The sequence below is a fragment of the Numida meleagris genome, chromosome 1 (genome assembly GCF_002078875.1).
Source record: "Numida meleagris isolate 19003 breed g44 Domestic line chromosome 1, NumMel1.0, whole genome shotgun sequence".
NCBI classification, from domain to species: Eukaryota; Metazoa; Chordata; class Aves; order Galliformes; family Numididae; genus Numida; species Numida meleagris.
Window position 1 is genome coordinate 55,733,808 of NC_034409.1, and position 11,968 is coordinate 55,745,775.

Sequence of the window (11,968 nt, forward strand, 5' to 3'; positions counted from 1 at the left end):
GGAAGGGGTGCTAAGGTTTTCTTTCTCTTCTTTTAATGGTAAACCATGTCAAATGAGACAGTTGAAACAACTTCCGGTTTGTTTGTCTTGCAGCATGGACCAGAGTGTGAAATATTGGGACCACAGCAAAGTGTCTGCACCTCCCCACAGCTGGAGAACACTTCCCACACAGCTTCTGTCCCTCTACTCGTTCAGTGTGGACCTGTGGAGCACTTTTCTCTGCTTAACGGCTCCCTTGGGTGCCAGGTTTCAGACCTTGGGCTCTCCCTTGAGCAGATCAAAGGCATATTTGAAGGATTTTGCTAAGCTTTCACCTTTACAAGTTCCATACTTGGGATATAAAATTGAAAGAAGTATGATACTCAAGTTTCAGGATATTCTGGTGCTGTTCTTTCACTCTAGGCTTCTTTTCCTTGTTTCTTTCCCTTAATGCTATTGCTACATTATGGTATTGATTGAACTGCAAACACAAATCGATGCAGCTGGTGAACTTGAGAGCAGGGGAGGGAATGAGCAATTTTGTGGTTACAAGTATAGAATACCTTCATATTTCCTTCTGAATCTCTCTTTCTCCATAAAACACAGAAGTTCTTCTTGTCCACACTGCATCACAGAAGCATTTTATACTCTTTTTCTGGTTTGTGAAGAACAGTTCTTAGTATGGAGTAAACTCTTTCAATTTTTAAACATCACCATTACAAGTTATTTTGGGAGATTATAAGCAAAAATAGGGGCTGAAAAAATCTTCTAAGATGCCAAGCCAACTTCTAAGCTCTACTTCAGGAAAGCAATTTTATCCCTCCCTATAATGACAGGTCACTGATCTCACATCTCTTCTAGCACCTTGAGAACCAGTAAAGAGAAGGGTGAATTCTAACTTTTAAGAAAGCTCTAAATTATATACCAACTGTTGAATCTGAAGAGGGAATGTTTTATATTGATCCTGTAATAGAATCATAGAATCATTAAGGTTGGAAAAGACCACTAAGATCATCTAGTCATCAACCTATACCTACCATGCCCACTAAATCATGTCACAGGAATAGATGAGCCTGGTAAAACTTCAAGTGTAACAAAAGAACACGCCACTACCATGAATACATTTTCTCCATGGGGCATATTTATTTAAACCTCAAAGTAGGATGTGTAATGATTTGTGGTCCAGAGCAATCTAATTCAACTAGATGCAAAGCAAATCAGGCCTAGAAACCCAACAGCTTTGTTAAAAGTTGTACATTCTAATTTGCTGGGGACAAGGTCTGTCCCCTACTCAACCTCAGCACTGCCCTGACTGTGAATAAATTGTTCCCAGACCTACATTGGTTGGTGTGGGCTGTGGCATACTGGCCCATGTGGATTTACCAGTTCAGCTCTCCATCAGCTGTGGCACCTGTGCTGTCCTCCAGTTTGTGATGCAGACATGACTGTCATCTTCTCTGCAACTTACATCTTTCAAATCTAGCAAGAATGCTCTAGATTATTGCAATGTCTATGCCAGTCATGTTCTGGGTGCTACTTATAATTTGGCAGATGAGCAGTTAATCTCCATGATAAGAGTTATGCTGTTTATTTCAGGATGCTCTGAGTTATGCTATCGTGCACCTGGGAGTTGTTAAGTTTCTTCCTCTGCAAGGTGCTGTGGCCAAGCCCATTAGATTTGGTGGAGACCTTGAAGATTTTATTGAAGGGGCAGAAGACGACACTTTCTGAAGATGGAGGAAGCTTTTTTAGGCTATAGGAAGAGAAGAGAAGGAGTCTTAGAGAGATGTCACAGGGTGGACAAAAGACCTCTCTACTTTACTATGAGAGACAGCTGAGCTGACAAAAAAAAAAAAAAAAAAAGAAAGAAAGAAATAGGTAGTAGTTCTCTTTGTGAATGACTTTGAAGTAGAAATATTTGGTTTTGGTAAAAGAAGCTGAAAAACATACCAGTTTTCACTTACACAAATTTTTTTTCTCTGTCTGTGAGGCTCCTCCAGAAGGTTGGAAAGACTTTCAGGCTCTACAGTGCCTAAATATAACTGACACATGATCTCATTGTGAAACTTAATGAACATTTGAGTCTGGACATAAAGACCGCTGAGATTAGGGTATGTGTTAGATCTGTATAACATCAAGTTAAAGATTGTGATGGCAACTTCCTCTTTTCTTTCAGCATTTCTTAATATTCACATGATTTTTGAATTGTCAAATTAATATTTCTAATTCAGCTTTGTTGTGTTCCATATCCAGAAATAACAAGTTGTTGAAGAAAGTGATGTGGAGCCAAAAAAAAAAAAATGCTAAACTACTGTGCTTCTTTGCTTAGTGAATGCAAAGATTGAGAGTTCTTGAGGGTTTCCCTCAGCTTGAAAATGAAAGCAGGGATTAACCATGCATTGTCAAAGCTACACTTCCAAGATACTGGAGTTCTGCCCGGAGGTGAGTGGCTAATTTTCTGAAAACTTAATATTGTGAGTGTCTTTCCAGGATGATACAGATGAAGATGGGTACTTGAACTGCTGGCAAGTTTTGATGGCCTTGAAAGATGCTGCTTCAGAAGCACTGATTTATGCAGGAAGTAAAGCTAACAGATCTCTCCCTTGAAAAATGTGAGAGAATGGTAAATATTTCTCGTATCATACCATCATAATTTATTTGTAATAATTGGTTGGTCAAAGCTCTCCTTAAATAAAAAAGTGCTCCGACCAGTAGCAGCACTGGCATGTGTGGGAGGTGTTTATTTCTTAGACCATTCCCTATGTAACCCAGCTATTAAATGAAACAGCACAACTTTCTCTTTCTTCTCTTTATACTTCAGATCCAAAACCAATTAGTCAAAATATGTGTTATTGACAGAAAAAAATAAAATAATTCCTGACTGCATTTGAAAAAGCGTGTAACAGTCAGACATGAACCACTGGAGCAGATAAGAAGTGAGGTGTGGTGGCAGCACAGCAGCAGCACTTCTATAGGCTAGTTTCATTGGACATTTTTGGAAATATCAGCGGTATTAAGAGTTTGAAAGGCCTGAGGAATAATCAAAGCTCTGAAAGAAGGGAAAGACCAAATATCAGTGTGGAAATGGGAGGGTTTACCTTGGTTGTTGAGTAGGCAATTTTAGCCAAGTCATTGGGACAGGCTGAAGAGGAAACATGAGGGGAGCAGTCTACTCTGTGACTTAATGTTATGTCTTTGCACAGATCTTTTCCCTTTGGTAGCTATGTTTTCAAAAGTGCAGGGGATTTGTGATCTGTCCCATTTTGGTCAGCCAACTTGATTTTATGTAGAGAAGTCTAAATATAGCTATAGGTGATGTTACTCATTAGGCAACTGAAACCACTAGACAAGATAAATATAGATTAAATAATATGTGGATTTAATTTCTTACCTAACTATTTTCCCTGTACATTCCATCTCTGTTAGTCCCTTTTATGTGCTTTCTATGACAGATGTACTTGATTATATCCAAATCTTTTGTACATGCAAAAGTATTAGCAAATTTTCCAAGTTCCTTGGTAGCGCACAAAACATTTTCATATCCAGCATTAAAACTTTTGGCTCTTCAAACGATTCTGGTCTGTACTGATGTACATCAGTGGAACTGTGCCAGCTTCCCCCAGCTGAGACTTCGGCCCTTCATTGCTGGCCTTTTTGCAGTTCTCTTATCATGATCCTGTTTGAACCAACCAGACATACAAGCTCTGTTAATACAGAAAACCGGTACTAGGAAATACAGACATCAAGAAAAAGAAGTATACAAACCTCCGTGATTTAATCCAAACCTTACAAAGGCGTTGTTTCTTTGAGTACTTCCTTTGAAAAGACTACCATTTCAAACAAAACAGAAGGAAATTAGAAGGAAGTGATTATGGAGACAGGAAATCTGAAAGCCATGAAACTGTAAATAAAGTGTTATTTGTACTACTGTACTTGGTGCCCTGCTTTGCATTCCCAGCACGAAATGTTAGACAAGGCTTTAGCACTACAGTGGGGACTAAGTTGTTTGGATGTTTTTTTTTTAAAAAGGTTCCAAACTTCTATTTCATATGATTAAAAAGAAAGTCTTTTGAGCAAATTATTTTACATGGAATTCATCTGGGCGGATATTTATCTGAACCATGTAGCACCATAGACAGTCCCCAACCCCCAGCATGACTTCTTCCTACAGCAAAGGATGTGACTTCTTTAGACATCAAACACATGCCAAGTGGCTTCATGTTAGTATTCTGAAGCACTGGCTCTACGGCAGGCACCAGTGCTAACATCATTGTACAACTCATGTTGCACAGTGACAGCAGCACTTGTTTAATTTTATCAGACCTGTAAGGCTCATCTTTTCCTTCTGTCAGAATTATTGTCTATGATCCATTAATATAACTAAAAGGGATATGTTACACTTTATTCACGTGGATCTCAGTTAACAAACCAACTTTCCCTATAGAAATGACAATGAACAAATGAGCACAGATTTTAATTACTTTTACTATGATATGTTTGCTTTGGCATTGGTTATTGCCATACGAAAGGTTTAACCAGTAACATTATCCCTCTATCTTTAGCTGTGTGTATAAATGCATTTAGAAAACATCCCTTTCCTCTGCCACCCTCAGAAGACATGTACTGTTTTCTACTATAGATCAAAAAATGGTTTACAAAGGGATAATAAAAACAAACACATCAGTGAGAGAACATGTATGACTTCAGTTCAGTCTGAAGAAACACTCTGAAGCATGTGAACTTTGCAGGAGTTAAGGTCATTTGTTTTCAGCTTGTGAGAGGTCACAGAAGAAGGCCTGAGCACAGCCATCAGCCCCCCTGGAACAAAAGAGGGCTGATAAAACAAAAGCCTTATTGTAGTTTCACATCATTGTTTCAGGAAGAAACCACTGCTTGAAACTGCTGCGAGGCCTTCAAGTTCCGCTGGTCTTTCACTTCCACAGTAAGAGAATCTGGGGGTTAAATACTGAGCCTTGATGTTGAGCAGACACCCATTTGGAGGGAGCTGCAATGAGTACACCGATGCTAGTATGTCTCAGTACACCAAGAAAACAGAGGCAACACCAGCATTATGTTTGGTACCGGTATAGTAAACTCTGCAAGCATGAACGAGTGGAACAAGTAGAAGATCAGACGGAGCCTGAGAGCAGATGAGAAGTGAGCTCATGTTAGCAGTTGTAGTACAGCTGGGTGGCTCACCATGCTAATATTATTGCTGGTACTATTTCAAGGGCTGCAGAGGCAGTTAACTAGATAATATGTCTCCTGAGAGCATTTTGCACCGGATATGGTTAGCCTTGTTTAAAATGTGGCCATGTGGCAAGACAAATATAAAGTATCTGAGACCTACTTGCAATTTCTCACCACACCAGTGCCTAAAAAATTGTCAAACACCCCCTTTGCAAAGGGAGGGGGAAGGAGGAAAGGACAAGGATGGAAGGAAAAAATTCACTGACTCCTGTGGTACACCAGAGAGTGTATGACATAATACCCAGAGACAGAAAGATTTGGGGGTGGATTCTTCAGTGATTTAGAGAATGTTCTCAAAGAGATTTCAGGTCTTAGTTGTACATGGCAGTACTTCAATTATAGCTGTAATATTTCAGAACCTCCTTCAGCTTTCTTGACCCAAAGCAATTTTTTTTGTCCCACCAGTCTGGAGTCCTGGACAACTTCTTTAGCCACTACAGCTAATTTTTTTTTTTTCTTTTTTTTTTTTTTTGCTGGTTATGCTTAATGGTCTTGTCTCTGCTTCCATCAGAGCTTATTATCTGGCCTTTCCCCCTTCCCCCTTCCTCCTGCCTCCCTCCCCTCCAAGCAAGGCAGCAATCTGTTCTTTTTAAACCCTTCATCATCTTTGCTCTCTCCATCTCTGTTTCCCCAGATTTTAGAGATTGTTGACTATTATGTAACAGATGGCCTGACAGACCTCCGACTCTTTGCAGTGATGGCTAGCTTGGCGTAGAAAATAGCAGCACTGGAGTAAGCATTCAGCGGCATAGACGCTCATGAATTTTAACTCCTCAGTGACAAAGGAATTCAAGGGGGTAAGAGCCAATCTATCAGTAGCTGAAGTAATTAGAAGATTTAGATGGCTCTCTAGTGCAGAGTATCCCTTCACTGCTATAGGCTGTTCATAGTAGATTAGGATAGTCTATGTCTCATTGATCTCTAAACCATAACTATGCTTGAAAACAAAGGGACAGCTTAATCCAGAAATTGAGACATTCAAGTAAGCATCAGTGAGGGCTGTTCTTCTGGCTTGTGATGAAAAGTACTTTGCAGCATCAAGCTGGGATGATGTGTATCAGGCAGAGTTTTATTTTGATTTTTGTTTCTATTTATTTCATTCCTGGTTAGCAGGGGAAAATGATTGTACCTATGTTGGTCACCTAAATGACTTATATTCCCTCTCCAAACTTTTAACGCTGAAGGAACACATTTCCCTGCCCTACTTACCTCTTCTTGTTTTCTTTATTCTTTGTCATTTTTGTTTCTTTACACATACCGTAAAAGTTCTTGTAACTGACCAAAGTTTTGGCAATCTAATGCAGGTTTTTTTTTTCTTTTTTCTATTTTTTTTTTTTTTTTAATTTCTGAGAAGTTCCTGAATATATTGTTCCCCTTCCCTGAAATCTAACTTCTTGCCTTTCAGAAATATTTCTGTGCCTGGCCAGTCATTGAAAACTTTTCCTGGTAAAGTAGAGGAAGAAGGGGGAAAAGACATTCACCTCAGAAGAGCATCCTCAAAACAAATCAGTCAGGTATTCAAATCAAAGCTGGCATATGTTATTTTTTAGATTAGGTTAAATAAATTTATAGCATCAGCACCAATGTATTGTGGGGGCAGAAGAGCGAGAAAGTAAAGATGAGGCCAAATAATGTTCCACTGAACAGAAGTGGAGAGTTGAGCTTGAAGTTTGGCTTCTCATAGCTTCCTTTTGAGACTACACTGTATATGCCAGTCCGTGTAAACTAGCTAAAATCTTGTTCAAGTCCTCCCTTGTTTTCCTCTTTTCCTTGGAGTGTAAGAGAACTGAGCACAAGTCCCAGCATGCAGCATACAGGCAGGATAACTGCTCTGCGTGTCCCATAGCAGGGCCACCATCTCCACCATGACATGGCCAGAGATGCCATGCCCTCAAACCCATGTTTACAGCAGGGACTCCAGGGGCATCTTTTAGCCTATAGATCTTTACCTTGAATAAGCTTCATTTTCACTATAATGTTTAAGAAATTTATCAGCAGAGGAGGAAGTTTAGGAGTGGTAAAATAGCAGCTCTTCCCCTCTTAGATGTGTTCTGGTACTCCTAAAGATGAGGGATGGTCTTTCCCTGCAGTTCAGGAGTACATCTCCCATTGGAAGTCTCTTATGGAGAAGAGTAATTCCAGTCCGTAAAGGATAATTACAGTATACATTTCCTAGTAAAATGTGCTTTGTTTTGTTTTGTTTTGGTAAATTTGTGGTTGTACTAAGGAAGAGCTATTCATTTACACTATCTTTGTTGTAAGTTCTTTCAGTCCAGATGTCTTGATGATTTTTTTTCCAGAAAGAGACTGAAATATTAGAATCAAGGATTTCCTGGATTCTCTAAATATATATATATATACACACATATGAGAAATATATACTGTATGTGTATTAGAATTAGGAAGTGGAGGAAGGACAGTGACAAATTGTATCTACAAGAAAATTTCAATCCAAGATTTTCAAAAATAAAGCCTAGAGCTCAGCTCCTAGGTGCATTAGTGAATGACAGTACCTAGTTTCCTCACATCCTGAGAGTCTGGGATCAGCAGACTTTGGAAGCTCTCCATAAAGGAGCAGAATGTTTGCTCCTCAATTAAAAAAAATAATTGTCTTTGTCCACTTTGCACTGGTGGGAGAGCAGCTCACCCATAATTTGCATTGTACCCTAACCCAGAGCTAGCCCACAGATCTAAACACTCAGTAGATGGTACAGGATATGCTAGAGCACCCAAATTCTCTTCAAAGGGCTCAATTACTGCTTGTCCTCTGTCTCTGCCTATATGCAGGGACACACGTCTCTTCCCTCAGCACACCTCCATCCTGCAGTCATTGCTGTAAGACAGAGACTCTCCATAGCACCTCTGGGACGTAGAACGCTATCCACTCCCTGCCAGATCTTCTTGATGTTGAGTTTTCCAAAGACATTTTCTCAAAGGGAGAGCACAATGAAGAGGCCAGCCAGCAGCTCCAGTCTCAGTCGGAGGTAACGATCTGCCTGGGCTCTGTGAGCCCAAATAATGAATTTTAGCAGCAATAAATATCTGTTTTGAGTGACAGTGTCCCAAATGGCATTTCTGCTTTTGCAGCCCATAGGAACCAGTTAGTTGTGATTAAGGTCAAACAGCAATGTCTGGTCAGCAAAATCTTCCTTTTACAAAACACATTAGGCTGGGATAAGAAAATAGCATAGTTGTAAAATAGTCTTCTCCAGCTCAGCCTGTTGTTTATGCAAGTATCACAGCTATGAAATAACTCCCCAAAAAGGAAACAGAGCATTCAGTCCTGGGCAAAAGACACCTTGGTAAGCATTCCAGTTGACTGGAGTTATGAAGCAGTGACAGGTTTTTATTCATTTTTATTTTGTGTAGAGAAAGAGATGTGAAATGTGATCATCAGACATTAAAAATGAACGTTTCATCTGCAGATCACAACTGTCCAGTGAGGCTGAGAAGCAGGGAGATATGTCCTCCCCTCCCCACTGCCAACATGTGGGCCTGGAGTGCTCTCAGGAAACGTTCATCACCAGCTCTGGCCAGAAGATGAAACTGGGCAGATGATATGTTTCAATGTCTCTTATTTGTAGTAGTGGTAAATTTCTTCTCTCTTTTTTAGGGCTATCAGAAGGCAAAAAGGTAGAGGTTAGGGAGCTGATACTTCGGCAAAGTGATGACCTGTGCTCATACAGTGGTGGTTTCACTTTGTGTGTTAGCTGTTTGCAGCAGTGTCTCAGAGGACAGGGTGTTTGGGGGGTTTTCAACCCCACGTAACCAATCTGATGATGACATAGTCACTTTTCATCTTAATGGGTCTATCCTGCAATTCTGGTGAAATATTTGGTATCCATGAATCAAAACAGAAAGTAGCTGACTTTCATTTTTAACATAGCTATGGAAGTACTTTCCATGCACTTTTTTTTTCCCCCTTAATAATGCTCTCAAAACTCTTTCTACATAAGATTTGATAACTAGAAGGCAATACTTTGCAGTTTAATAGTTTGTGGAACTTTTCTAATTGTTAATACAACTCTGCTAGCTGAGGAGTACAGAAACATAGAATTCTCCTGCTGAAATCACATCTGATATGCCCGGATTTCTCTGATAGGAATCGTGCTGTATTTCTTTATTTTTTCCAGGCTAATGTTTATATTAGCATGGACAAACAACAACAAAGAAAAAATATGCATCTTTTTTGCATTATTTCTTGTTAAATTTGTCTTCTTTAGACTAGCCACTTTCTGAACTTCAGGCAAACAAAGATAGGCATAACACATGTCTAAAATCAGTGAGAGGCAAATGCGGCACAGTCCTTTGCTTCTTTGTGAGTCAAATGCTCCAGCCCCCTAATAAACATCTGCAAAAAAAGAAAAAAAGAAAAAAAAGAAAAGTCATTTTGATTGGGTGTCACATGTGAGAACTACCTGAGGGCAAATAAATGTGAGGGTCACATTCTTATCAGCCCCTTCTGATAATAATAGCCCGTTTGCTAGGCACAGTCTGCTAGTGTTGGCCCAGTGGGTCAGATAACAATCCCCAGGCTCTCCCTCTCTTCCCCTGCTGTGACCCGGCCCATCTGCTTCTCTCTGGCCATATGGTACAGAAGTATTTGGGACTGGAGACATTATCGCTTTATGCATCTGAATGTTCTTTGCTTTCACTGAAACTTCAACGTAAAGATATTGCTTTGAATACGCCCTGACAAAAGTTTTTGTTGGTGGTGGTGGTTTGGGTTTTCATTTCAGAGTTTAAATGAACAACGGTGTTTGTGTCAACAGAATATATCTAACAGATAGATGTGCAGGTAAGAAAGCTGATTGCATGTTGTCTCCCCAGCTTGCCTCAAATGCAATATTATTTAGTCTGCCTCTTAAGAATGAAAACAGACTCCAGAATATGCAAAAGAAGACTTTTGCTTGTTGTTATTATGCCTGTGTGTTGCGTCTTCCACGTAGTGCAGCTGTGGCATTGCACTGCAAAGCAAAGGCAAGAAGCCCATTGGAACAAACTGTACTGCACCAGGAAGCCCTCCTCTCCTCTGGACCAGGTAAGGAGGTCCCGGGGCTTTGTCACTGCCTTGCTCTGGCCAAGGAGCATACAGGTACATCCTCCCTGAGTGCACTGTAAACTTCCAATTAGGCCTAATGAGGGCTCAGCCCAGGCAGCAAAGGAGGGAGAGACAATAGCAAATGCACAGTGCTTCATGTTCCCTTTACCAAGAGAAGGATGTAATTATTGTGTGGTCTTTAGCATAACAAAGTCCATACAGTGGCCAGCGTCCTGGGTCCCTTCTCAGCTGGGACCTCTGGACATTGTTGCAAGCACCTTCATAATGGTAGTCTGAACTGGAAAATTTAAACAGGGATTACTATGCAAACGTTACCCCAACAAGCTGATTTACAAATTGTTTGAGGGAAATGTCCAGTGGCACAGTTGCCGTTCAGTCTGTGTAACGATTTTAAATAGCAATAAGAAACCAAATTTACCCCCCCATGGAAGCTGGCTCTATATCCATGTCATTCTTTCCCCTCGTATTTCTTATATGGTCTCCTCATGTTTTCACACACCCCCTATGGAATCTGTTATGGAAAACACCACAGAATTATGAAATCAATTATGAATTATGAGATTCTCTAGAAGAATGCAATATTTTTGGCTACACTTTATTTTTTGTCAGTTTACCCCGATATTTCACAGTTCCAGGGAAGTACCAAAAATTTGTTCATTGCTTTATTTTGTTTAAAAATAAAAAATAGTATTTTCACTTATGATAAGCTCCACAGATCTTGAGAATTCCTATCTGGAGCTGTTTTTAATGCCTAGAAGTCAGAAACTAATTAATGTATTTGCTTGGGACATATGAAGATTTAAACTTGATTGAGAGCCTCAGTGCTGGAATTTGGTGTAGATAGGCTGGCCTTTTTGCAAACAGTGAGGCTGACCACCTGCTGCTCATGTAAAATAGACCCCCAACCTCATGATGTCAGAGCGAGTTTTGCCATGCCCTGGGCCAGCATTTAATTGGTCAAAATGTGTGAGCCCTCACCCTCTACAGCTACATCTGTCTGTGCTAGAAGGCATGCTGGGGGAAGAGGAGCAGAGAAAGAGGGAGGTGGGGAGAGAGGCTGCTTCATCCTCCTGTCTGCCTATTCTATGAGACACAGTGAGGCTCACATTACCTGGAAGGGAGTACTATATTTTGCATTAGAACCATTCTGGTTCCTCTTTTGCTTGGAAAATTTATACACATAAGGATCACAGAATCATAGAATAATTAGGGTTGGAAAAGACTTCTAAGATCATCTAGTCCAATAAATGGCTACATATTTCTTAGATAATATAATAGCATCTACCATGAAACTGTAATTTCCTTTAGAAAGTTTACTCTTTTGAATGGAGAGAGAAGGCATGAAAGCAAACTTTTTATTTTTTTACTTGGTACTAGCATTCAGTGAGGATTTACAAACCCTCCAGACCAGGCCTTCTTGTGTTAGATGCTGTACAGAGATTTTTTAAGTCATGTAATATAATCACATTTCATTATACAAATAATGTCACACCAATTAATACACATTATAAATAATTGCTAAAGTGAATTTCTCAACAATCTCTTTCATCATAGCTAACATGTACAGGCCTGGGGCCCCCAGCACAAGGAGGATGCAGAGCTGTTGGAGCGGGTCCAGAGGATGGTCACAAAGATGATCAGAGGGCTGGGGCACCTCCTCTATGATGAAAGGTTGAG

At 40.1% G+C, this 11,968-nt stretch overlaps 2 long non-coding RNA genes across 4 annotated transcripts in view; both read left to right on the top strand.

Annotated features, from left to right (window-relative positions):
• The window catches only part of LOC110393916, a 37,798-nt gene extending 35,986 nt beyond the window's left edge, over positions 1–1,812 (top strand). For both annotated transcript variants that reach the window (XR_002435260.1, XR_002435261.1), the window contains exon 9: positions 94–1,812. This is a non-coding gene — a long non-coding RNA (uncharacterized LOC110393916). The remainder of the gene's footprint in view (positions 1–93) is intronic.
• On the top strand, positions 1,871–10,785 carry LOC110392327. Of its 2 annotated transcripts, XR_002434309.1 has the most exons (6): positions 1,871–2,090; positions 2,470–2,602; positions 5,864–6,026; positions 6,635–6,743; positions 8,017–8,213; positions 8,655–10,785. It is a non-coding gene; the product is annotated as an uncharacterized LOC110392327 (long non-coding RNA). The 2 variants fall into 2 exon arrangements; XR_002434308.1 differs by having other exon boundaries at positions 1,871–2,602.